The sequence below is a fragment of the Sapajus apella genome, unplaced genomic scaffold, assembly GCF_009761245.1.
Source record: "Sapajus apella isolate SASKATOON/1434 unplaced genomic scaffold, GSC_monkey_1.0 scaffold140, whole genome shotgun sequence".
Lineage (NCBI taxonomy): Eukaryota > Metazoa > Chordata > Mammalia > Primates > Cebidae > Sapajus > Sapajus apella.
Window position 1 is genome coordinate 3,206,995 of NW_022437080.1, and position 24,305 is coordinate 3,231,299.

Below are 24,305 nucleotides of genomic sequence, written 5' to 3' on the forward strand. Positions count from 1 at the left end.
TAATGATTGCCATTCTAACTGGCGTGAGTTGGTATCTCAATGTGGTTTTGATTTGCATTTCTCTGATGACCAGTGATGATGAACATTTTTTCATATGCTTGTTGCCCTCATGTATGTCTTCTTTTGAAAAAGTGTTTGTTCATGTCCTTCGCCCACTTTTGAATGGATTTGTTTGTTTTTTTCTTGTAAATCTGTTTTAGTTCTTTGTAGATTCTAGATATTAGCCCTTTGTCAGATGGGTAGTTTCCAAACATTTTTTCCCATTATGTTGGTTGCCGGTTCACTCTAATGATTGTTTCTTTTGCTGTACAGAAGCTCTGGAGTTTAATTAGATCCCATTTGTCTATGTTGGCTTTTGTTGCCAGTGCTTTTGGTGTTTTAGTCATGAAGTCCTTGCCTATGCCTTTGTCCTGAATGGTATTGCCTAGGTTTTCTTCTAGAGTTTTTATGGTGTTAGGTCTTATGTTTGTCTTTAATCCATCTGGAGTTAATTTTATTGTAGGGTGTCAGGAAGGGGTCCAGTTTCTGCTTTCTGCACATGGCTAGCCAGTTTTTCCAACACCATTTATTAAACAGGGAATTCTTTTCCCATTGCTTGTTTTTGTCAGATTTGTCAAAGATCAGGTGGTTGTAGATGTGTGGTGTTGCCTTCAAGGCCTCTGTTCCGTTCCATTGGTCTATATTTCTGTTTTGGTACCAGTACGATGCTGTTTTGATTACTATGGCCTTTTAGTATAATTTGAAGTCAGGTAGCGTGATGCCTCCGGCTTTGTTCTTTTTGCTTAGAATTGACTTGGCTTTGTGGGCTCTCTCTTGGTTCCGTATGAAGTTTAAGGGGGTTTTTTCCAGTTCTGTGAAGAGGGTCATAGACAGCTTGATGGGGATAGTGTTGAATCTATAAATTACTTTGGGCAGTATGGTCATTTTCACAATATTGATTCTTCCTAACCATGAACATGGAATGTTTCTCCATCTGTTTGTGTCCTTCTTATTTCCTTGAGCAGTAGCTTGTAGTTCTCCTGGAAGAGGTCCTTAACATCCTTTGTTAGTTGTGTTCCTAGGTATTTTATTCTCTTTGTAGCAATCGTGAATGGCAGTTCATTCTTGATTTGGCTCTCTTTACGTCTGTTATTGGTGTCTAATAGGAATGCGTGTGATTTCTGCACATTGATTTTGTATCCTGAGACTTTGCTGAAGTTGCTTATCAGTTTCAGGAGATTTTGGGCTGAGATGATGGGGTCTTCTAAATATGTAATCATGTTGTCTGCAAATAGAGACAATTTGACTTCCTCCTTTCCTAAATGAATACCCTTTATTTCTTTTTCTTGCCTGATTGCTCTGGCTAGAACTTTCAATAGTATATTGAATAGGAGTGGTGAGATAGAGCATCCTTGTCTAGTGCCAGATTTCAAAGAGAATGCTTCCAGTTTTTGCCCATTCTGTATGATATTGGCTGTGGGTTTGTCATAAAGCTTTTATTGTTTGAGATATGTTCCATCAATACCTAGTTTATTGACAGTTTTTAGCATAAAGGGCTGTTGAATTTTGTCAAAGGCCTTCTCTGCATCAATTGAGATAGTCATGTGGTTTTTGTCTTTGGTTCTGTTTATGTGGTGAATTACGTTTATAGACTTGCGTATGTTGAACCAGCCTTGCATCCCCGGGATGAAGCTTACTTGATCATGGTAGATAAGCTTTTTGATGTGCTGTTGTAATCGGTTTGCCAGCATTTTATTAAAGATTTTTGCATCTGTGTTCATCATGGATATTGGCCTGAAGTTTTCTTTTCTTGTTGAGTCTCTGTCAGGTTTTGGTATTAGGATGATGTTGGTCTCATAAAATGATTTGGGAAGGATTCCCTCTTTTTGAATTGTTTGGAATAGTTTCAGAAGAAGGGGTACCAGCTCCTCTTTGTATGTCTGGTAGATTTCTGTTGTGAGCCCATATGGACCTGAGCTTTTTTTGAGTGGTAGACTATTAATTGCTGCCTCAACTTCAGCCCTTGTTATTGGTCTATTCAAGGTTTTGACTTCTTGTTGGTTTAGGCTTGGGAGGGTGCAAGTGTCCAGGAATTTATCCATTTCTTTCAGGTTTACTGGTTTATGTGCTTAGAGTTGTTTGTAGTAATCTCTGACGGTAGTTTGTATTTCTGTGAAATCTGTGGTGATATCCCCTTTATCGTTTTTTATTGCATCTATTTGATTCTTCTCTCTTTTCTTTTTTATTAATCTGGCTAATGGTCTATTTTGTTGATCTTTTCAAAAAACCAGCTCCTGGATTTACTGATTTTTTGAAGGGTTTTTTTTTTGTGTCTCTATCTCCTTCAGTTCTGCTCTGATCTTAGTTATTTCTTGTCTTCTGCGGATTTTGAGGTTTTTTTATCTTTCTCCTCTAGCTTTTTCAATTTTGATGATAGGGTGTCAATTTTAGATCTTTCCTTGCTTCCCACGTGGGCATTTATTGCTATAAATTTTCCTCTAGACACTGCTTTAAATGTGTCCCAGAGATTCTGGTATGTTGTCTTCATTCTCATTGGTTTCGAAGAACATCTTTATTTCTGCCTTCATTTCATTGTTTATCCAGTCAACATTCAAGAGCCAGTTGTTCAGTTTCCATGAAGTTGTGCAGTTATGAGTTAGTTACTTTCTTTTTTTTTTTTTTTTTTTTTTTGAGATGGAGTTTCACTCTTGTTACCCAGGCTGGAGTGCAATGGCGCAATCTCAGCTCACCGCAACCTCCACCTCCTGGGTTCAGGCAATTCTCCTGCCTCAGCCTCCTGAGTAGCTGGGATTACAGGCACGCACCACCATGCCCAGCTAATTTTTTGTATTTTTAGTAGAGACGGGGTTTCACCATGTTGACCAGGATGGTCTTGATCTCTTGACCTCGTGATCCACCCGCCTCGGCCTCCCAAAGTGCTGGGATTACAGGCTTGAGCCACCGCGCCCGGCATGAGTTAGTTTCTTAATCCTGAGTTCTAATTTGATTGCACTGTTGTCTGAGAGACTGTTTGTTATATTTTCCGTGCTTTTGCATTTGCTGAGGAATGATTTACTTCCAATTATGTGGTCAATTTTAGAGTAGGTGTGATGTGGTGCAGAGAAGAATGTATATTCTATGGATTTGGGGTGGAGAGTTCTGTAAATATCTAGTAGGTTTGCTTGGTCCAGATCTGAGTTCAAGTCCTGGATATACTTGTTAATTTTCTGTCTCATTGATCTGTCTAATATTGACAGTGGAGTGTTAAAGTCTCCCACTAGTATTGTGTAGGAGTCTAAGTCTTTTTGCAGGTTGTTAAGAACTTGTTTTATGTATCTGGGTGCTCCTGTATTGGGTGCATATATATTTAGGATTGTTACCTCTTCTTGTTGCATTGATCCTTTTACCGTTATATAATGCCCTTCTTTGTCTCTTTTTATCTTTGTTGGTTTAAAGTCTATTTTATCAGAGACTAGGACTGCAACTCCACTAGGATGGAGGAAGATTTACCAAGCAAATCTTCCTCCATCCCTTTATTTTGAGCCTATGTGTATCCTTGCACATGAGATGGGTTTCCTGAATATAGCACACCAATGGGTTTTGACTTTTTATCCAATTTGCTAGTCTGTGTCTTTTGATTGGGGCACTTAGCCCATTTACATTTAAGGTTAATATTGTTATGTGTGAATTTGATCCTGCCATTTTGATGCTAGCTGGTTATTTTGCCCATTAATTGATGCAGTTTCTTCATTGTGTCAATGCTCTTTACCATTTGGAACGTTTTTGGAGTGGCTGGTCCTGGTTTTTCCTTTCTATGTTTAGTGCTTCTTTCAGGACCTCTTGTAAGGCAGGCCTGGTGGTGATGAAATCTCTGAGCAATTGCTTGTTTGTAAAGGATTTTATCTCTCCTTCATTTATGAAGCTTAGTTTGGCTGGATATGAAATTCTAGGTTTAAAGTTCTTTAAGTATGTTGAATATTGGCCCCCACTCTATTCTGGCCTGTAGGGTTTCTGCCAAGAAATCTGCTGTGAGTCTGGTGGGCTTCTCTTTGTGGATAACCCAACCTTTCTCTCTGGTTGCCCTTGGCATTTTTTTGTTCATTTCAACCCTGGTGCATCTGATGATTATGTGTCTTGGGGTTGCTCTTCTTGAGGCATATCTTTGTGGTGTTCTCTGTATTTCCTGGACTTGAATGTTGGCCTGCCTTGCTAGGTTGGGGAAGTTCTCCTGAATAATATCCTGAAGAGTGTTTTCCAGCTTGGATTCATTCTCTCTGTCACATTCAGGTACAGCTATCAAACTTAGATTAGGTCTTTTCACATAATCCCATATTTCTTGGAGGCTTTGTTCATGTCTTTTTACTCTTTTTTCACTAATCTTGTCTTCTCATTTTATTTCATTGAGTTGATCTTCAATCTCTGATATCCTTTTTTCTCCTTGGTTGACTTGGTTATTGAAACTTGTGTATGCTTCACAAAGTTCTCCTGTTGTGTTTTTCAGCTCCATTTGTAGTCTTCTCTAAGCTGTTTACTCTCATTAGCATTTTGTCAAACCTTTTCTCAAGGTTCTTAGTTTCTTTGCATTGGGTTAGAACACGTTCTTTTAGCTCAGAGAAGTTTGTTATTACTCACTTTCTGAAGCCTGTTTCTGTCAATTGATCAGATTCATTCTCCATACAGCCTTGTTCCCTTGCTGGTGAGGAGTTGTGATCCCTTGGAGGAGGAGAGGCATTCTGGTTTTGGGTGTTTTCATCCTTTTTGTGCTGGTTTCTTCCCATCTTTGTGGATTAATCTACTTGTGGTCTTTGTAGTTGGTAACTTTTGGATGGAGTCTCTGAGTAGACGTCCTTTTTGTTGATGATGAAGTTATTTCTTTCTGTTTTTTAGGTTTCCTTCTAATAGTCAGGCCCCTCTACTGTAGGACTGGTGAGGTCCACTCCAGGCCCTGCTTGCCTGGGGATCACCTGCAGTGGCTACAGAACAGTAAAGGTTGCTGCCAGTTTCTTCTTCTGTTATCTTTTTCCCAGAAGGATATCCACCAGATGTCAGCCTGAGCTCTCCTTCATGAGGTATCTCTTTGGATATATGGGGCTTGGGGAGCTGCTTGAGGAGACAGTCTGTCCCTTATAGGAATTCAAGTGCTGAGCTATGAGCTCCATTGTTCTGTTCAGAGCTGCTGGGCAGGTACATTTAAGTCTGCTGCAGCAGAACTCATAACCGCCTTTTTTTTCCCAAGTGCTCTGTCCTGGGAAGGTGGGCTTTATTTATAAGTTCCTGATGTGCTGCTGCCATTTTTCAGAGATGCCCTGCCTAGTGAGGAGGTGGCCTAGTCACAGTCTGCCAGCAGATGTGTTGCTGAGCTGCCAGCTGCTGTGTGAACTTCCTTGTGGTTTTGTTTATAGAGGTATAGTTAGAACTGCCTTGGTAATGGCAGTGTGCCTCAGTAATGGTGGACTGCCTCTGTGATGGTGGACTGCCTCGGTAATGGCGGACTGCCTCGGTAGTGGCGGACTGCCTCGGTAGTGGCGGACTGCCTCGGTAGTGGCGGACTGCCTCAGTAATGGCAGTTGCCTGTGCCCCCACAGAGCTGGACTGTCCTGGATCCAGCTGTGCTTGCTGTGAAACTCTCAAGTGCAGAGCATTTCAGATTGCTGGTCTTTGTGGGGGTGGGACCCACTGAGCTAGATCACCTGGCTCCCTGTTTCAGCCCCATTTTTTTCAGCTGAATGGGCAACTCTGTCTCCCAGGCGTTCCCAGCGCCATTTGAAACAGCTGCACAGATTTTTGTGAGTTTTTGTGCAGAGACCCACTGCGCCAGCTGAAACAGCCATGCTGGAGACTTGTGGCACTTTTCCACCCAGGAATCTCCTGGTCTTTGGGCAGTAATAACTTGTTTGGAAATGCGGTGATCACTCACCCTCTGCATTCTTGCTGGGAACTGCCCTCCAGAGCTATTCCTATTCGGCCATCTTGGATCATACCCCCCCACCCCCCAGTGATATTACTCTTAATATCGCAGTTAGTATAGACGCCCTGTGTGATATTGTTCCTAATATCAAGGGGGGAGGATGACATTACTCCCAATGTCAAAGGGATGGTACACCCGTCCTGTGATATTGTTTCTAATATCCAGAAAAAAGAAAATGATATCACTCCCAATATTGCAGGGGGTGTACACACCCCTGTGATAGTTTTTCTGTTATTCAGGGGAAAAGAGGATGACATTACTCCTAATATTGAGAGGAGGTGTACATCACTGCTGTAATATTAATACTCAGAAAAAGAGAGGATGATATCACTCTTGATATCTCAGGGGGCGTAAAACACCCTCTGATATTGTTTGTAATATCCATGTGGGACAAATGATATGACTCCGATTATCACAAAGGTCATACACCCCCCCTTATGATATTGTTCCTAATATCCAGAGGAAGAGAGGATGATATTACTCCCACTATTGCAGAAGGTGTACACCACCCATGTGGTATTGTTCCTAATATCCATGAAGAGAGATGCTGATATTATACACCTTCTGTGATACTGGGAGTAGTATCATCCTCTGTTCCCCTGGATATTAGGAACAATATCGGCTAAGCGTACACCCCCTCTGATACTTGGAGTAATACCATCTTCTCTCCTTCTGGATATTACAGGCAATATCACTAGTGGGTGTACAGCCCCTGAGATATTGATAGTAAAATCACCTTCTCTCATCCTGGATATTAAGAACATCAGAGGGAGTTGTTTACTCCCTGGAATTTCAGGAATAACATCATCCTGTTTCTTTCGAGATATTATGAACAATATCACAGGGGAGTGTACACACCTTATGATATTAAAAGTAATATCCTCCTCTTCTTCCCTCGATGTTATGAATCATGTCACCCCCTGTGATATGGTTCATAATATCCACAAAGGGAGAGGTGGGTAATATTACTCCCAAAATTGCAGAGAGCATACACCCCCTTGTGATATGGTTCATAATATCCAGGGTGAAAAAGGATCCTATTATTACCAATATCACAGGAAGTGCACACCCCCATGTGATATTGTTCTTAATATCCAGAAAAAAAAGGAAGATATTACTTTTAATATTACAGAGAATGAACACCCCTTTTGTGACATTGTTCCTAATATCCAGGTGAGAAGAGGATGATATAACTTTTGTACACCATTTTTGCGACATTGTTCCTGATATCTAGAAGAAGAGATGATGCTACTTCCAATATCCCAGAACTGTACACCTTCTCTGGGATATTGTTCCTAATATCCAAAGGGGAAATGATAACACTACTCCCAATGTTGCAGGGGTGTAAACATTTTCTGTGATATTGTTGCTACAGATATTGCTGTGATATTGCTTCTCTGGGGGGGGAGATTATATTACTCCCAATATCGCAGGGGATGTACACCCACCCCCGTGATAGTGTTCGTAATATCCAGCAAGGGAGAGGATGATATTACTCCCAATATCGCAGTGGGTGTACACCGTTTTGGTAACGTTCTTCCTAATATCTAAAGTGGGACAGAGTGATACTAATTCTAATATCAAAGGGGGTGTACACGCACTCTGTGATAGTGTTCCTAATACCCAAAGGGGGGGAAGATGGTATTACTCCCATTATTGCAGGATGTGTACAACCCACTTGTGACTTGGTTCATAATATTCAAAGGAAGAGAGGATGATGTTACTCCTTATATCACAACGGTGTACACCTTCCCTTTTCTATGGTTCCTAATACCCAGGCTACTACATAATTCACGATATTTGTAATTGGATATTACAAACCACATCACAGGGAGGGGAGAGATAACATTCTTTCCCCCGCTGGATACTAGGAACTATATTACAGGGGTGGTGTGCACCCCTGCTATCTTGGGAGTAATATCATCATTCCCACCGCCCTGCATTTTAGAAGCTATATAACGGGAGTTGTGTACAACACCTGTGATATTGACAGTAATATCATCCTCTCTTCCCCTGGATGTCAGGAACAATATCACAAAGGGGTTGTACACCTCCTCTGATATTAACAGGAATATCATTTTCTTCCCACCTGGATATTAGTAACAATAGCAAAGGGGGTGTTCGTAAACCCTTTTGCAATAGTGGGAGTAACATCATCCTCTCTGCCCCTGGATATTAGGAACAATATCCCTGGGCGGGGGTGTACACCCTGTGATATTGGAAGTAATAACTTTTTCTCCCAACCTAAATATTAAGAACAATATCACAGGGTGGGCGTGTACACAGTAAGTTTACAGCCCCCTGTGATATTGAAAGTAATAATATTATCTCCTATCCTAGATATTAAGAAAAAATTTAAAAGGGGGTGTGTACACCGCCTGCAATATTAAGAGTCATATCATCCTCTCCTTCACTGAATATTAGGAACAATATTACAGGGGGGTGTACAACCTTTGCGATATTAAGAGTCATATCATCCTCTCCCCCTACCTCCGAATATTAGGAACAATATCGCAGGGGAGGTAAACATGTCTCGTGATTTTTAGAGTAATATCATCCTCTCCCTTTCTGGATGTTAGAAAAAATATCACAAATGGGATGTACACTCCCTGGAATATTGAGAATAATATCATCCTCCTCCATCTGTATATTAAGAATAATATTACAGGGGTGTGTGCACATTCTGCGACATTGGGAGTGATATCATCCCCCCGATATTAGAAACAATATCACAGGGGATGTACACCCCTGCAATATTGAGTGTAATATCTTCTTCTCCTTCCCCGGATATTAGAAATAATATCAGAGAGGGGTTGTACACCCCTGCAATATTAAAAGTAATATCCTCTCCTTTTCTGTGTACTAAGAACAATATCAGTGGGAGGGTGTACACCCCTTCTGTGATGTTGTTCCCAATATCCAAAAGGGGAAAATAATATTACGCCCAATATCACAGGGAGTGTACATCCCCCCATGATATTTTTTGTAGTATCCAGCAGGGGAGTAGACAATATCATTACCAATATTTCGGGAGGTGTACACCTCCTTGTGATATTGTTTTTAATATCCAGGAAAAGAGAGGATAATATTACTATTAATATTGCAGGGTCTGTACACACCCCCTCTGATACTATTTGTAATATCCAGGTGGGGAGAGGATGATATTACTCCCAATATCGCAGGGGGTGTACACTCCCCAGTGTATTGTTCCTAATATCCAGTGAGGGGAGAGGATGATATTACTCCTAATATTGCAGAAAGTGCACACCTCCCTCACCATGATATTGTGTTTAATATCCAGGGGGGAAGAGGATGACATAATGCCCAATATTGCAAGGTGTGTACACAGAGCATGGGCATAAGAACTCTTGGGCTGGATGTAGACGGCTGTGATGGTTCCTTAGAAGAGGGACACTACCATCGAGTGAGAGCCACATGTCCCCAGGGCTTTGCACAAGGCCTGGGCTGACTTGATCCTCGTGGCCACCTTGTCTACATGTCCATAGGACAGCAATATCAGTGCTAAGGGCAGGAGGAGCAAGATCAATGAAGTAACGAAGAGCTGGACCTTGTTGGCGTGAACGTCTACACATGCGAGCTTAACCATGGAGGGTACCTCACAGAAGAAATGGTGGAGCCACCGGTGTCCACAGCGAGGCAGCCTGAGGGTGACAGTGCCCTGGATCAGAGTGTTTCTCACTCCACTCAGCCACGCAACCGCTGCCAGAGTGTGGCACGGCCATGAGTTCATCACAGCTATAGAGTGGAGAGGTTTGCAAGCTGCTGCATAGCCATCAAAAGCCATTGCAGCCAGGAGAACACACTCAGTGGAGCCCAATGCCAGGGAGATATAGAGCTGGATGACACAACCCAGGAATGTGATTGTTCTGGCAGGTCCTTTTAGGTTCCACAGCAACTGGGGGACAATACTGGTGGTAAAACATATAAGGAGAGGTGAGTAAGAAAAAAAAGTACAGGGGGCCGGGCGCGGTGGCTCACGCCTGTAATCCCAGCACTTTGGGAGGCCGAGGCGTGTGGATCACGAGGTCAAGAGATCAAGACCACCCTGGTCAACATGGTGAAACCCCATCTGTACTAAAAATACAAAAATTAGCTGGGCATGGTGGTACGAGCCTGTAGTCCCAGCTCCTTGGGAGGCTGAGGCAGGATAATCGCTTGAACCCAGGAGGCAGAGGTTGCGGTGAGCTGAGATGATACCATTGCACTCCAACCTGGGTAACAAGAGCAAAACTCCATCTCAAAAAAAAAAAAAAACAAACAAAAAAAAAAACATGGGTGTTTTGAGTTTAAGGTCTACAGAGGAGATCAGAATAATTACTGTATTTCCCACATGGGTAAGGAGATAGGATATCAAAACAGCCACAAAGAGTATCTTTTCCAGGTGGGGCTGATGAGAGAAGCCCACCGGGATGCAGTCTCCCTCGACATTGCTGTTGGTCGTGCTCATCACCCTGTTCAGAACAGGAGCAAGACGTTACAATTCAGGGAGGATAATGTGTTGGCCACTGGGCACAATATTAACCTTTAATAAATAACTAATCAAAACACTGACTCAGAGATGTTATAGTGACCCAGGGAATAAGTTTTGGTACAGAAAGAAGACATTAAAGAAGATACGTAATACAGAGACACATGAAGGTTATTGTGGAAGCAGTGATTTCCTGACAGGTAGCTATTAGAAGCTGAGATAAAATGTATCACAGAAAAAATAAAGGGAGAGGCCGGGCGCGGTGGCTCAAGCCTGTAATCCCAGCACTTTGGGAGGCCGAGGCGGGTGGATCACGAGGTCAAGAGATCGAGACCATACTGGTCAACATGGTGAAACCCCGTCTCTACTAAAAATACAAAAAATTAGCTGGGCATGGTGGTGCGTGCCTGTAATCCCAGCTACTCAGGAGGCTGAGGCAGGAGAATTGCCTGAACCCGGGGGGCGGAGGTTGCGGTGAGCCGAGATTGCGCCATTGCACTCCAGCCTGGGTAACAGGAGTGAAACTCCATCTCAAAAAAAAAAAAAAAATAAAGGGAGAAAGAAACAAAATGTCAAAGGAATAAAGTACATTTGATTAATTAAAACTTAGGACAAATGGTTCAAATTCAGCGAAAAAAACTCAGTAATATAATGGTTAATATATACAAATAATTCATATAAATAGCATTTCCGTTCTTCAATTGTAAAATTTGAATTGGGCATTTTTTTAAGGTTTTTCTCATATGAATGGTAGCTAGCTTCTAGAGATTATAGAGGTTATTTTTCCTATAGAATGGCAAACATTTAGCTATTGAAAGTAATAATATTAACATTTATAACAACGTTTTATTATACAGACACATAATTTCAATGACATATTTTCTTTAGGGATTAGTTAATTCATTTAGTCAGCCAGTGTATTGATGATGTAAACTCATGCTGTTTATTCAGAGCAGCCCACCTTCTCTTCTTTGGAGTGTGGTGTTAGGGAAGGGAGTCACCTCTTTGGTCTTGTGTGTTGAATGAAGAGGTGGTTGGATCTGAATGGAAGGAGTAGAGATCAGGGAAAGGAGGGCTCTTTAGTGAGACAAAGAAGCTCCCTCCATGGGCATCAAACCAAAATAGAACATTTATCTTCTAGAAGACTAAAAGACTAAAATTTTTAATCGGCTTTTTAGAAGTCCAAACAGTTATAAATGCAGAATTTTAAAATATATTCAATGATACTGGCCGGGCTCGGTGGCTCATGCTTGTAATCCCAGCACTTTGGGAGGCCAGGGCGGATGGATCATGAGGTCAGAAGTTCAAGACCAGCCTGGCCAAGATGGTGAAACCCCATCTGTACTAAAAAAAAAAAATACAAAAATTAGCCAGGCACAGTGGCAGGCGCCTGTAATCCCAGCTACTCAGGAGGCCGAGGCAGGAGAACTGCTTGAATCGGAACGGCAGAGGTTGCAGTGAGTTGAGATCACGCCACTGCACTCCAGCCTCAGAGATAGAGTGAGACTCCATCTCAAGCTAAATAAATAAGTGAATTAAAAAATATATACATATATTCACTGATACAAAGTATATACCCAAAGCTCATAACTTTACCTCATATTTAGGACAAATAGGCACTTTCCACATGGCATCAGCAAAAATTACTCCAGCCTAAAAATTCTTCCCTATAATAATTGCATATCCTGAAACGACATTATTACTTGTTCTGAAAATCCGTTGTAAAAGTAAAATATATTAGATATTTTTCACTGATTAGTTAATGCTTTGTATTTGTTTCACTTGTCACGTAAAAATGGTACTTAGCAGAACTCAGTGGAAATGAAATGAAGTCACAGGAAAAGTCAAAGGAGGGATCTGGATACCCCATAATAGGATGAAGATACTGAGTGAACCCTCGAAATAGGGGGAGGAGAGCACAACGGTAAAAGGAGAACACGAAAGGACAAACTAACATATAGATGTAAATATATGCTGTCTATAGTATATTCAACGTAACATATACTAAATCCAATGCAACATATACAAACTAACGTATATACATAAATATATGCTGTCTATAGTATGTTCAATGTAACATATACTAAATCCAATGCAACATATACAAACTAACATATATACATAAATATATGCTGTCTATAATATATTCAATGTAACATATACTAAATATATATGGTTCTAATAAATTCACTCACAGTTACACATGTGCATACCCATAAAGACACACATACATGCATACCTCTTTCAAGTCTCTCATTTATGTTAATGCCCACCCATTTAGCTACACTAAATAGTACTCATTTTACTTCTATCAAAGGAATGAAAGAAAGCCAGACACATGTCACTCTTGGTCTAACCACTTTAATGCAGCCTATCCATTGCCAATTCACCCATCTCAATCCAAGGACACTCTTCCTGTGTTTGTGACACACACTCACACACCATACCTCCAAAGAAATGTGCTGAGAGATCAATTCAGTCATGAACCAGCCTCTTATTTATAAGAATATGTTAGTTTTAGGCTTGTAGAAGAATTTTATTTTATTATGATGCAAAATTTAACATCACATATGCACTATATCATCTCTCCTCACCCAGATGAACACCACTTTATTTATTTATTTATTTATTTGAGACAGAGTTTCGCTCTGTCGCCAGGCGCCAGGCTGGAGTGCAGTAGCGCGATCTCAGCTCACTGCAACCTCTGCCTCCTGGGTTCAAGCAATTCTCCTGCCTCAGCCTCTCAAGTAGCTGGGACTACAGAGGCATGCCACCATACCCAGCTGATTTTTTTAATATTTTAGTAGAGATGCGGTTTCACTATGTTGCCCAGGATGATCTCGATCTCTTGACCTCGTGATCCGCCCGCCTCGGCCTCCCAAAGTGCTAGGATTACAGGCGTGAGCCACTGCACCTGGCGAACACCACTTTAAACCAGAATTTCAGTTCGTCATTAAAAGTTAAGAAGCATGGGCATGGTGTAGAAATAAAATCAAAGCATAAAAAGAAGTAAATATATTACAAGAGAGGAAGTTTTCCACATTTTTTCACACTAATCATCATATTTTAATGCCAAAAGGAAGTTTTAGCCCTAGAGTTCAAATGATTATTACCTTCAAGTGACAAATCAGTGCCTAAGGCTCATGTACTGGTTGTAGGGGCTTTTATTTGAGAATGGAGATCCCTTAAGTTCAGCATATCAGGAGAGACGGTAGAGGACACAGGACACTGAATCCAAAAAGGTCCCAGGGACACCATTCTCCCAACATGGCAATTGATATCAGGCTCTGTAGTATCCAAAGATGAACCAGCCCAGGAGATTATTCTGAAAGAAATACTTTTGACTCTCTGATCTTTCAATATTGTTTAAATCTAGGCAAAACTGCAAAGATAGTTAACTATTTTATATATACAAGTGCATATAATTAATTTATCCTGTTGATTCATAACTTCAAATTCTCTCTCTTTTTTTTTTTTTGAGATGGAATTTCACTCTTGTTGCCCAGGCTGGAGTGCAGTGGCGTAATCTTGGCTCACTGCAACCTCCACCTCCCGGGTTCTAGCAGTTCTCCTGCCTCAGCCTCCCCAGTAGCTGGGATTACAGGCACCTGCCACCACGCCCAACTAATTTTTTGTATTTTTAGTAGAGATAGGGTTTCTCCATGTTGGTCAGACTGGTCTCAAATTCCCAACCTCAGGTGATCTGCCCACCTCGGCCTCCCAAAGTGCTGGGATTACAGGCGTGAGCCACCATGCCCGGCCCCCAAATTGTCTTCATAATAACTTTAAATTTGGGGGCACCTTGCCTTTACCTCACCTCTACTGAGACAAAAACTGCAGGCCTGGAGCCTTCCAGCGGGCCTTTTCCCTCATCTCTAATAGGCACTTGACTGTTGCTGGAGACGGATACATAAATATTTTGAATGGTGCCCTTAGACATCCCTGGCTTTTCTCAACTTCAAATGGGCTCTCTGTTCTGCCCAGAAGTCATTCTACCTGTGTCCTGTTGTTTTTCTCTTGCATGACCATAGCAAATGTTCAACAAATTCTTAAATCCTCCCACCCATTGTCCTACAGCTGTCGAAGCAGGTAATCTTGCCTGGACTTTCAAGACAAAACAGAGGCCCTGGGGGAAATGCCATTAACTTCCTGTCTGCCAGGTATAAACAGAAACACATTCATATTCTTCCTTCATGATTTTTTTCAGGTCTCAATAGAGGAAGTGAACTTCTTTTTGTCTAAGGCAAACTCTACAAATATTTTAGAGTCCAAGAGAAATCTCATGCATATTCAAGTATGAGCAGGTGATATGAATGCCTGAGTGGGTCAGGTGTAAAAAAAACAATTGCAGAATCGCAGTGGTGAACGTCAGCAAACATTTAGCTGAGGTCTATATGCAGTAATAAAAGAGCAGTGGACATTTTGCTGCACGTGCCACATCTGAAAACAACAACTGCTGAGCTCTAGCTGATCCATGGTATATGTATTGAGCTCCAGGATTGAAAATATTGTGAATCTCCAATGGAATCTAGATTTTTATGAAAGCATTCATTTAAAAATTTTTTTATATAAAATAGTTCATGAAGGTGCAATTTAATGAATTATTACAAAGTGAACACATCTTAATCAAGAAAAAAACGTAAGAAACATTCTAGAATGACTCTCAATTTCATGTCTATATACTACTTATAACTGCCCCTTGTAACCATTATTATGATTTTTTTGAACTGTATATAAACAAAATCATACAGCATTATTTCTTTTGTTTCTGCTTTTACTTATTCAATGTTATCTTTGTGAGATTTGTTTATGCGGTTGCATATAACAGTACAGCACAACTTTTTTACTGCATTGTATTTCATTGTATGAATATGCCACACCTTTTTTATTCACTGTTGTACTGACAGGTTAGACAGTCAGATGTTTATGATTTTTGGTTTTTGTGAATATTGCTGTGACAAATGTTTTAGCACATATAAGTGGTAAAGTGTTTTATTAAAGAACACTGAGATTAGATGTGAATGTCTATGGCAGGCTGAGGCAGGAGAATCACTTGAACCTGGGAGGCAGAGGTTGCAGTGAGCCAAGATGGGGCCACTGCACTCCATCCGGGGTGACAGAGCAAGACTCTGTCTCAAAAAAAAAAAAGAAAGAAAGAAAACAGGAAAAAGAAATATTCTGAATAACTCTATGCCCACAAATTTGACAACCTACATGAAACTGGACAATCTTCTGAAAGACGCAGCCTGCCAAAACTCACATAAGGAAAAATATGTCATCTGAATAGGCCTATATCTAAAAGAAATTGAATCAATAATAACATACACAACTATAATTTTTCAATATATAATTTTTTAAAAGAATAACATTTCAAAATGGATAGCACCAGACCAGATGGGTTCACTGGAGAATTTTACCAAACATTTAAGAAATAATTTATACAAATTATCTTAAAACTTCTTCCAAGGCTGGGTGCAGTGGCTCACACATATAAATCCAGCACTTTGGGAGGCCAAGGTGGGCAGATCACCTGAGGTCAGGAGTTTGAGATCAGCCTGGCCAACATGGCAAAATCCCATCTCTACTAAAAAACACAACAACTATCCAGGCGTGGTGGTGCGCGCCTGTAATTCCAGCTACTCAGGAGGCTGAAGCAGGAGAATCACTTGAACGCGGGAGGTGGAGGTTGAAGTGAGCCGAGATAGCACCACTGCACTCCAGCCTGGGTGACAGAGTGAGACTCCATCTCAAAAAACAACAGCAATAACAAACACTTCTTCCAGAAAAAAGATCTGAACTCATTTTATAAAGATAGCATTACTATGCTAATACCAAAAGTAGACAAAGACATTACAAAAATGGAAAACTACAAAAATGGGAAACTGTAGACTGATATCTCTCATGAACATAGATGCAAAAATCATCAACAAAATATTAGTGAAACAAGCTAGGTGCACTGGCTTATGCCTGTCATCCCAGAACTTTGGGAGGCTGAGGAGGGTGGATCACTTGAGGTCAGGAGTTCGAGACCAGCCTGGCCAACATGGTGAAACCCTGTCTCTACTAAAAATACAAAAAAAAAGAAAAAAAATCTGGGTGTGGTGGTGTGCACCTGTAATCCCAGCTACTTGGGAGGCTGAGGCAGGAGAATTGCTTGAATTCAGGAGGTGAAGGCTGCAGTGAGCTGAGACTGTGCCACTGCACTCCAGCCTGGGTGATAGAGCAAGACTCCATCTCAAAAAAATTAAAAATATATATATACACACACATATGCAAATCAAATCCAACAGTGCAACAGTGCAAATCAAATCCAATAATGCATAAGGGCAATTATATACCGTGACCTAATAGGATTGATTCTAGATATGCAAATCTGGTTCAACATTTGAAAATCAATTAATGTAATCCATTATATCAACAGGCTAAAGATGAAAACCCATATGATCACATCAATAAATACACAAGAAGCATTTGACAAAATCCAACACCCATTTATAATAGAAACTCTCAGAGAACTGGGAATAGACTTCTTCTATTTGAATAAAGAACATCTACAATAACTCTACAGTTAACATCATACTTAATTATGAGACACTAGATGTTTTCCCATCAAGATCAGTAATAAGGTAAGGATGTCCTTTCTCACAACTACTGTTCACAATTGCACTGGAAGTCGTAGTTAATGCAATAAGACAAGAAAAGGAAATGAAAGGCATACAGATTGAGAAGGAAGAGCTAAAACTGTTTTTGTTCACAGATAATATGATTTGTCTATATAGAAAATCCCACAAAGAATTAAAAACAAAAACCTCCTGGAATGATAAGTGATTATAGCCAGCTTGCAATCTTGCACTGCAATTTTCATTTTTATTTAGTTGAAATGAATAAGTGATTATAGCAAGGTTGCATATTAATCACAAGGTTAATATGCAAAAGTCAATTGCTTTCATATATACCAACAGTAAACAAGTCAAATTTAAAATTAAAAACATAGTACCATTACATTAGCATCCCCCAAAATGAAATACTTAGATATACATCTAACAAAATAAGTAAAAGATCTATATGAGGAAAACGACAACACTTTGATGAAAGAAATCAAAGATCTAAATAAATGGAGAGATACCCAACCCATCACAGAGATCTTGACTCAGTGTTGCCAAGATGTCTCTTCTGCAATTTGATCAATTTGATGTAATCCCAGCAAGTTATTTTATAGATATTGGAAAACTGATTCTGAAGTTTATTTTCTATTTTTTATTTTTTGAGACAGTCTTATTTACAGAGTCACTTAGGCTGTAGTGCAGTGGTGCCATCTTGGCTCACTACAACCTCTGCCTCCCGGGTTCAAATGATTCTACTGCCTCAGCCTACTGAGTAGCTAGAATTACAGGCACATACCACCACACCTGGCTAACTTGTATTTTTAGTAGAGATGGGTTCTACTATGTTGGCCATGCTGGTCTTGAACTCCTGGCCTCAAGTGATCCACCCACTTCAGCCTCCCAAAGTGCTGGGATTATAGGCCTGAGTCACTGAGCCTGGTAATTCTAAAGTTTATATGGAAAGGCAAAGGTGCCAGGATAGCCAACACAATATTGAAGGAAAAGAATAAATTGAAGAACTGAAACTACCTGACTTCAAGCCTTACTATAAAGCTACGGTAATTAAAGCAGCGTGGTATTGGTGAAAGAACTGATAAACAGATCAATGGAACAGAAAAGAGAGCCGAGAAATAGACCCACACAAACAAAGTTTACTATCTTTGCCAAAGGAGGAATTCAATGGAGAAAAGACAGTCTTTTCAACAAATGGTGAAAAGACTTTTCTTTTGTATGTATTTCCACATACAAAAATAAATCCATGCTGGGTGTGGTGGCTCACCCTTGTAATCCCAGCACTTCAGGAGGCCAAGGAGGGCAGATCGCTTGAAATCCCGAGTTCAAGAGCAGCCTGGACAATGTGGCAAAACCTCGTCTCTACAAAAAATACAAAAATTAGCTGGGCATGGTTGTGTGCGCCTGTAGTCCCAGCTATTCAGGAGGCTGAGGTGGGAGGATGACTTGAGCCCAGAGGTTGCAGCATGCTGAGAGTACACCACTGCCCCCCAGGCTGGGGAACAGAGCCAGACCTTGTCTCAAAAAAAAAAAAAGAAAAAAAATCCATACGCAGACCTTACACCTGTTACAAAAATTAACTAAAAATGGATCATAGGTCTACATGAAAAATGCAACACTGTAACTTCTAGAAAATGTAGGAGAAAATCTAGATGACCTTGGGTTTGGCAGTGACTTTTCAGATACAACACCACGCAATCTATGGAAGAAAATACTGATAAACCAGACTTCATTAAAATTAAAAGCACATGCTCTGCAAAAGATTCTGTTTGGAAAATGAAAAGACACTTCATAGATTGAGACAAAATCTTTGCAAAATACCTGCATATTTGGATGGGTGTCCAAAACATTTACATAGACAAAGATTACAAAATTTTACAACTCAACTGTAAGAAAACATACAATCCAAAATTCAAAAGAAGCAAAAGATCTGAACAGACATCTCATCAAAGAAGATATACAGATGGTAAATAAACATCTGAAAAGATATTCAACATCAGATGTCACTAGGGAATTACAAATTAAAACAATGAGATGCCACTACACATGTATTAGAAAGACAAAAATCTCAAACACTAACCACACCAAATTCAGGCAAGGATGGGGAGCCAAAGGATCTCTCATTCACGGCTGGTGGGAATGCAAAATAGAACACAGCTACTTTGAAAGGCAGTTTCTTACAAAACTAAACATAGGCCAGGCGTGGTGGCTCACATTTTTAATTCCAGTGCTTTGGGAGGCTGAGGCAGGAGGATCACTTGAGCCAGGAGTTCAAGACCCTCCTGGGCAGCATAGCAAAATCCCATCTTTACAAAAACAAAAGAACTAAACATCCTTTTACCATAAAATGTGGCAATCATACTCCTTTGTTTGTATCCAAATGAGTTGAAAATATGTTAATATAAGAACCTGCACCCACACAGATGTTTAGAGAAACTTTATTCATGTTGCCACAAGTTGGGGTCAACTAAGATTTCCTTCAGTAGTCGAATAAACTGGGGTATATCAAAGCAATGGAATTTTGTTCAGCAGTAAAACGAAATGAGCTATCAAACCACTAAAATACATGAAAGAACCTTAAATGCTCATTGCCAAGTGAAAGAAGCCAATCTGAAAAGGCTACCTATTATATGATTCCAACTACATGACGTTCTGGAAAAGGCAAAACTACGGAGATAGTAAAAAGATCAGAGGTTTCGGGGGATTAGGGTGGAGCAAGGAAGGAAGGGAGGGATGAATAGGTGGAGACTAAGAGATTTTTAGGGCAGTGAAATTATTCTTTATGATGCTGTGATGGTGGATACATGTCAGACTTTTGTCAAGACCTATACAATGGACAACACAGAATGAACTCTGATGTGAATTATGGACTTTAGTTAATAATATGTCAATACTGACTCATCACTTGTAACAAATGTACCACACTAATTCAAGATGTTAATAATAGGAGAAATTCTCCTGGTGTTAGGGAGGCATATGGGAACTCTCTGTGCCTTCTATTCACTTTTTCTTTCTTTTCTTTTTCCTATCCACTTTTCTGTAAACCTAAAACTGCTCTGAAAACTAGAATCTGCTAATTTTTTTTTCTGAGATGGAGTCTTGCTCTATCACCCAGGCTGGAGTGCAGTGACAAGATCTTGCTCACTGCAACCTCCACCTCCTGGGTTCAAGTGATTTTCCTGTCTTAGCCTCCTGATTAGCTGGGGTTGCAGGAGTATGCCACCGTGCTCAGCTAATTTTTGTATTTTTAGTAGAGACGGGGTTTCAGTATGTTGGCCAGGCTGGTCTCAAACTCCTGACCTCAAGTGATCCACCCACTTCAGCCTCCCAAAATGCTGGGATTACAAGCATGAGCCACCATGTCCCTGCCTAAAATCTGTTAATCTTTTAAAAGTGTGGCAGCCATGCCACCCTCCATCCCCCTGTTCATTTGCTGATTTGCTGCAGCTGGAAGCTTCACAGGACGCTAGGGAGTTTTTAAACTAGAGCCTAATCTCCTCTAGTCTTGGATATTTGGGAAGCAAAGTCCTTCCCAGGAAGGGGGTGTGTCTTGAAAACCGCCAGTCTCCTCCTCAAGACATTTGCCAAATTTGGAAGCAGCAGGGAATAGGAAACTAAGGTGCAGAGTTTAAAACTGCCAAAGGGAAGAATGACTCTCCTATATCTTTGGGATTGACAAGACAGACTTACCATGCACTCAGGCTGTTTCCCATCAAGTATTTGAAACCTGATATGGACTGATTATAACTAAAGCTGTAGACTAGCCTCATCCCAGTTTAGTTGTTAATTAAACCAGAAAGGGCAGATACTTCCTGTCAAGAAAATAATATAATATTTGGTTGCTATGGTTCCTTTATAAATAGTTTTCTGCATACTGTGAAAATTACAAGAGAGGCAAATAAAAAGGAAAATGAACCAATAGTCAACAGAAAAAAAGCCAATAGACATAGACCTACAGGTGATCCAAATGTTGGATAAGATAATAGTAATTTAAAATAACTATAGGAATATATTAAAGAAGATAGAAGAAAAATGGGGAAAATAGGTGAAAAGATGGGGAATTTCTACAGAGAAATAGAATCTGTAGAGAGGAATCAAGTGGACATTCTAGAACTGAAAACTTTAGTATCTGAAATTATTAACTGATTGGTCAAGTTTCACAGAGTTTGGACACAGGAGAAGACAGAATTAGTGAACTTGAAGAAAGATAATATAAATTACTCAAATTATAGCATACAGAGAGCAAAAACAGTAAAGGTAAGGAGAGATGGGATGGCCACCCATAACCACTCACATGAAGTCCTCTGCCCTATTTGATTTTTTCACCACATGCAAGTATAACTTTTTTTTACCATATGTGTGTTCTGTGGCCTGCTGAAGGCTCCTGGGGCCCCAAGAGCCACACTCTGGCCCTCATGCTTATTGTACAGGGTGGTGGGACAGGTGCACAGGAAAAAACACTGGACGCCAAGCCCGGGGCCCTGGGTTTTAGGCCTAGCTTTCCCACCAACTTGCTGTGTGACCTGGGTTTTCTTGCCCTCCAAATGGGGGACCATTGATAAATGCAAGGCCAATTGTGGGGTGAGGTAATGCCCTGAAACAGCATAGCTCCTCTGGAGTCAGGTGGCCTGGAGCCCATGTTATAGCACACACATCTGGTCTCACAGAGCTGTTGTCCGTTCCTCATCCACCACCGTGGTAATAGACCCAGAACTCCATCTGCAGCCAGCCGTAAGGACCCTGCTGGCCCATGGCCTACCTGCTTAGCCCCAACCTCTGCCAGAACTGCAGGGAGCCTGCCTCCCACCTCAGCCCTGTTAGGCTCATGCCCAGTTCCTTACTCCACTGAGGTCTCTCCAGGACCAATGTTAACTAAAGGGATTCCACCTGGATTCAGGCAGATCTGAGGGCATATACCCATTCTGCCTATACTCGCTGTGTACGTCTCTGAGGCAGTTACATTAGGTGGCTAAAACAGGAGGTCAAGAGCATGTATCTCTTAAGATCACTTAGAAGGCTCATGCTGCTAATCCCAGCATTCTGGGAGGCCGAGGCGAGCAGATCACTTGAGGCCAGAAGTTTGAGAGCAGCCTGGACAACGTGATGAAACCCTATTTCTACTGAAAATACAAAAATTAGCTGGGCCTGGTGGTATATGTCTATAGTCCCAGGAGGCTGAGGCACAAGAATCTCTTGAACCTTGGAGGCAGAGGTTGAGTGAGCTGAGGTCACACCACTGCACTACAGCCTGGGTGACAGAGTGAGATTCTGTCTCAAAAAGAAAAAAAAAAGAAAAAATCACGTGGAGGATTAAATCAAACCATGCACTTAGAGGTCCTAGAATAGTCCTTTGCCCACGGACATAGGTCCAGCTGAACAGAGCCTGGTTTAAGAACTTCTGGGCACTAGAAAGATTATGGTGTGCTCCCCTCCCCCACATACATAATTTAAAAGTAAAATAATATCCACAGAATAAGTGCAATGAAGTCCATCAAAAGTCTGACTTTTCCCATGATAACTACTTTGACATCTTTTTTCTTGACAGATTGTTTCGAAACTCATTTTTTCAACTGTGCAGTGCTCTGTTTGCTTGCTCAGCCCAGAGGCAAGACTGCAGCGCTGCGGGCAGGGCAGTCTCCTGAGTGCAGAGGCCAGGGGCTGCCCGCCCCACTCATCCAATCCTCGCCAAGCCCTGTGGAGCCCCCAGCAGGGCAGGGCCTAGCCCAGAACCCACGTGGGGAACCTGCTGGGGGACAAGGTTGGCTAATGATTGACCCACCCCAAATATTGACAGAGCCTAGGTCCTGCCACTGCTCACTTGCACACCACTCTTCTCCCTGCCCCACGCCTCCCACCGCCTGGCTCCCTGTCCCACGGGACACAGCAGGGACTTTGGAGCCTGCTGCATTCCTACCCTGACTCCTCCCATAGCAGTGATGCAGGAAGCCCCCCAAGAGGCTCTTTTTGCTCCATCAGAATGGAGTCGGCAGTTTCTCCCTCATTTGCTCTGTGAAGACCCCAGTTACCGTGGGTCAGGAACCTAGCATGGGCCTGCAGTGAAGGTTCTCAATATGGCCTGGTGCCCCAGTCCTCTGCCACAGCCTCCCCCACATGGCCCTGGAGCTGGGTGCTGTCTCTTTCCTAGGACCTGGCTCCCTGCTCAGCCCCTCTTGGCTTCCCGAGGCTTAGCCTGCCTGCTCCTTCCACCACTTCCACGGTCTCCCCCAGCTTGCCCTGGTCCTGTCGGCCTTGATTAGTCAGCAGTTTCTCATCTGTCCTTCCCATAGCTCATCCCCTAGGCTAAGCTGGTGGGGGCTTCTCAGGGGACTGAACCCCCAGGCCTTGGCCCCAGCAGCCCCAGCATGGGGCTCTCTGCACACTGCCGCCTTCCACTGGAGAACTGAATTCTTCCACTCTCACCGATGGCTTTAGTCTCCACTGATCTCTCCCTTCTCCAAAGAGATTTCAGTCACTGCGACCATCGGATCCTGGGCTCTGCGTGGAGGGCTCAGGAAGAAGGGGAGGGAGGCGTCTACCCAGGGCCAGATCCAGGCACCCGGCCCTGCAGGGGTTGGCCTTCCTTTCATCCCCACAACCACCGGGGATAAAGGGGCATGAGCCCAGTTCTTAGACAAGAAAAAGAAGGTGCAGGAGGGCCAGGCAATGAGGCTGGGGACACCGGCTGGGGAAAGGCCACCTTCTCTGCAGCCAGGCTGCCACCTGACGCCAGCTCTCAAATATTGCAGTGATAAGTGACCACTCTTCAGCCCACTGAGTCTTAAATTTCTTTTCACGTCCTTTTATTTTTGTCAATAAAAAGGCTCTGTTAAAGCAAGTTTGTGTAAAGCTTCTCATGTGATTTGTATGTCCCTGGGTCTCATCTGACCCATGCACCTGTCCAAGCTCAGCCCTGGGCCCAGCAATGGCACTCAATAGATACCGTCAGCCGGGCGCGGTGGCTCACGCCTGTAATCCCAGCACTTTGGGAGGCCGAGGCGGGTGGATCACGAGGTCAAGAGATCGAGACCATCCTGGTCAACATGGTGAAACCCCGTCTCTACTAAAAATACAAAAATTAGCTGGGCATGGTGGCGCACGCCTGTAGTCCCAGCTACTCGGGAGGCTGAGGCAGGAGAATTGCCTGAACCCGGGAGGCGGAGGTTGCGGTGAGCCGAGATTGCGCCATTGCACTCCAGCCTGGGCAACAAGAGCGAAACTCCGACTCAAAAAAAAAAAAAAAAAAAAAAAAAAA

General features: G+C 42.0%; 1 pseudogene; it reads right to left on the bottom strand.

Moving 5' to 3' along the window:
• Positions 1 to 5,533: 5,533 nt before the first annotated feature.
• Positions 5,534 to 24,305, bottom strand: part of LOC116540480 — a 20,519-nt pseudogene continuing 1,747 nt past the window's right edge.